Source organism: Myotis davidii, unplaced genomic scaffold, assembly GCF_000327345.1.
Source record: "Myotis davidii unplaced genomic scaffold, ASM32734v1 scaffold251, whole genome shotgun sequence".
NCBI classification, from domain to species: Eukaryota; Metazoa; Chordata; class Mammalia; order Chiroptera; family Vespertilionidae; genus Myotis; species Myotis davidii.
Genome location: NW_006282378.1, coordinates 189,874 through 193,000, shown reverse-complemented (window position 1 = coordinate 193,000; position 3,127 = coordinate 189,874). Strand labels below are relative to the sequence as shown.

The 3,127-nt window shown below is 46.1% G+C and overlaps 1 protein-coding gene across 5 annotated transcripts in view; it reads right to left on the bottom strand.

Annotated features, from left to right (window-relative positions):
• SLAMF6 (SLAM family member 6) overlaps positions 1–2,974 on the bottom strand; it is a 24,450-nt gene extending 21,476 nt beyond the window's left edge. For all 5 annotated transcript variants that reach the window (XR_001512513.1, XM_015558653.1, XM_015558665.1 and 2 more), the window contains exon 1: positions 2,492–2,974. The gene's annotated coding sequence lies outside the window, so the exon portion shown is untranslated. The remainder of the gene's footprint in view (positions 1–2,491) is intronic.
• Positions 2,975–3,127: the final 153 nt, after the last annotated feature.

The window sequence follows — 3,127 nt, the reverse complement described above, 5'->3', positions numbered from 1 at the left end:
GTGTGGGCAAGAGGCAGGGAGGCGAAAGGGAAAGCAGGAAGAAGCCCCCTGCCACTGACAGTGATCGGAAACCCAGGGGGGAGCTGAGAGCTGGGGGGCAGGGCAAAGGCGGCCCTGGGACTGCCTTTGCCCTGCCCCACAGCTCTTAGCTCCCCCCTGTGTTTCTGATCACTGTCAGTGGCAGGGGGCTTCTTCGTGCTTTCCCTTTTGCCTCCCTGCATTGTGCCTACATATGCAAATTAACCGCCATCTTTGTTGGCAGTTAACTGCCATCTGGGTTAGCAGTTAATTTGCATATAGCCCTGATTAGCCAATGAAAAGGGTCGCTCGTACGCCAATTACCATTTTTCTCTTTTATTAGTGTAGATAGATGTTCTCTTATAGCTTTAGTCTTGGCTCTGAATTCTTTCCTAGCCAGAACTCAAGTGCCAAGTTTGTTTAACCCAGATCTGGTCCAAACCACCAGTCAGACACCTGATGCAGTTCTCTAAACTAACAGTCCTAATTTTATTATTATTATTCTATTTTTTTTCTGGAGTAAAGTACAAAAATTTTAAATGTGCAATGTGAGTTGAAATTTTCTGGAAAACAGAATAGACACTTTCCATCTGTATGCTTTTTAATATTTATTTATTTTTTTATTTTGGTAAAATAACCCAAACTACATATTGTAATAGCATAACCTAAATTTTAGTATTTTTCCTAAACAATTCAGTGGCATTAATTATTCACACTGTTGTACAACCATTAACGTTATCAATTTCCAAAATATTTTCATTACCTGTGATATTTTGATTTATAAGAAATATATATTTGGCCATTCAGATGAATAAAATATATTTCTCAAGTATATTTGGTCTTTGTCCACTATTCCTGGCTCACAGCTTCCCAAACCCTTGGAATTTTCTAAGGCATTAGAGCAAAGGAAGCATATTTTGTCTCACCATTTGGTCCCTTGTTCTCAGTGTAACCATGCAGAGACTTTATTTCTTTAATGTGATCTTTTCTCCTTTCTTTCCTTTTGATTCAAATGGAATCATCCAGTCTGATAGTACCATGACTCACCTGCCTCCCTCTTCCTAGCACATCCACCTCCTTAATCATTAAGCCCTCAGGACATCAGATTCTGGTCAGCATCAAACTGTCTTAGAACAAAGGCCTCAGACCTTTTGACCACAGAAACAGATTTTCAGTCAAACTAAAGATACCATGTAGGCCTCAGCTGTGTTTCAACCACTAACCTCAGAAATGACAACATGGCTTATAGCAGGACAAGAGGCAATGATCATCTACACCCTACCTTGGCTCCAACTACCAATCAGTAGAGCCCACAACCCTAACTTCATGTTAGGGGCAGAAATAATAATCATGCTCTGTTAACTGTGATCATGCTGCTTTTAATATTCTCTCTTTGCCTTTTACCCTTGGCATTTTAATTATGATGTGTCTTGGTGTGGTCCTCTTTGGATTTCTTTTGTTTGGGGTTCTCTGTGCTTCCTGGACTTGTAAGTCTATTTCTTTCACCAGGTAGGGGAAGTTTTCTGTCATTATTTCTTCAAATAGGTTTTCAATATCTTGCTCTCTCTCTTCTTTTGGCACCCCCATAATTCGGATATTGGTATGCTTGAAGTTGTCTTACAGGCTCCTTACACTATCTTTATATTTTTGTATTCTTTTTTCCTTTTGCTTTTCCGATTGGGTGTTTTGTCATTAACTGGTGCCTCTGCTAGGATTGAATAAGCAGGGGACACCTCTGGGGTGAGTACCGGGGATCCTGCTTGCTGCCTGGACTGGGGATTCCTGAGCATGAGGCCTGGGCTCTTATTCACAGTGCTGGGCTCTTATTCACCTAAGACCTAAGTTGAATCCAACACGTTTGGGGGTGTGCAGAAGGCAGCCGATCAATGATTCTCTCTCATCATTGAGGTTTCTATCTCTAACTCCCTCTCCATTGCTCTCTGAAATCAATAAAAATACATTTTTTTAAAAAAGGGGGTAGGGATAATAGTACCTAGCTCGTCGGGTTATAGTGAAGATTAGATGTGTGTGGCTTACAGTAACAGCTTAACAAACGTTAGCTCTCAGTATTACCCTGAACTTTCAAAGGATCTCGTTATTTCGCTAAGCCTCCTTGCGACTCTAAGGTTCCGATCCGGTCATTTATCAGCAGGTGACGTCGGAGCCTCAGTTTCCACATCCGCCAAACGCCAAAGGGGTGATGAATGCTTCCTGACGTCTAAGGTTGTGATGAAGGATTCAACAACGAGAGACACGGCTCCCTCCCCTCCCACCTCTCAAAGGCGAAGGTCGCTGAGAAAGGAAATACTTCTAAGAGCTGCTGATACCGTCAGTGTTTCCATTCCTGGCACGTGAGGGGAGGGCGGGGATGACGCAAACCCGCATCTAAAGGGCGCGCGGGAGGCGGTGGCCGCCAGCAGCTCCGCCGTCGGGGGGAAGGGCCCAGGCCGCGCCGGGCCCCGGGGCTCCTCACCTCCGCGATGTCATGTTCCTCCCGCCCTCCGGCTCCGCGACCGGCGCGCTCCTGGCTCAGGCGCCGCTGGGCCCGGTCACCATCGGGATGGCCCGAGGGAGGCCCGCTCGGGACCGGACGCGGGGGGCAGAGCCAGCGGGCCGCGCGCAGACCCCCCTGCAGGCCTGGGGATCCCGGAGACTGTGTCGCCGCCCCCCAGCCCGGCTGGCTCCTCCTCCTTCCTTATAAACATGGAAAAGAAGAATTGAATGTATTTAAGGAAAGGGGGTGGAGACGGGATATCCCAAGGGGAAAGGCTAGTGTTCCCGTTTCTCCACATCCTCATCACCACGTGCTGACTTATTGCTGTGGCCATTCTGACAGGTGTGAGGTGATCTCACTGTGGTTTAAATTTGCATGCCTCTGAGGATCCGTGACGCTGAGCATCTTCTCATCTGTCTCTTGGCCATCTGCATGCCCTCTTTTGAGAAGTGTCTATTCAGGTCTTTTGCCCATTTTTTAAATTGGTTTGTTTGCTTCTGTTGGTGTTGAGTTGTGTGAGTTCTTTATAAACTTTGGATATTAACTCCTTATCAGATGTATCACTGGCCAATATTCAGTGGGCTGTCTTTTCCTTTTGTTGATGGTTTCCTTTGC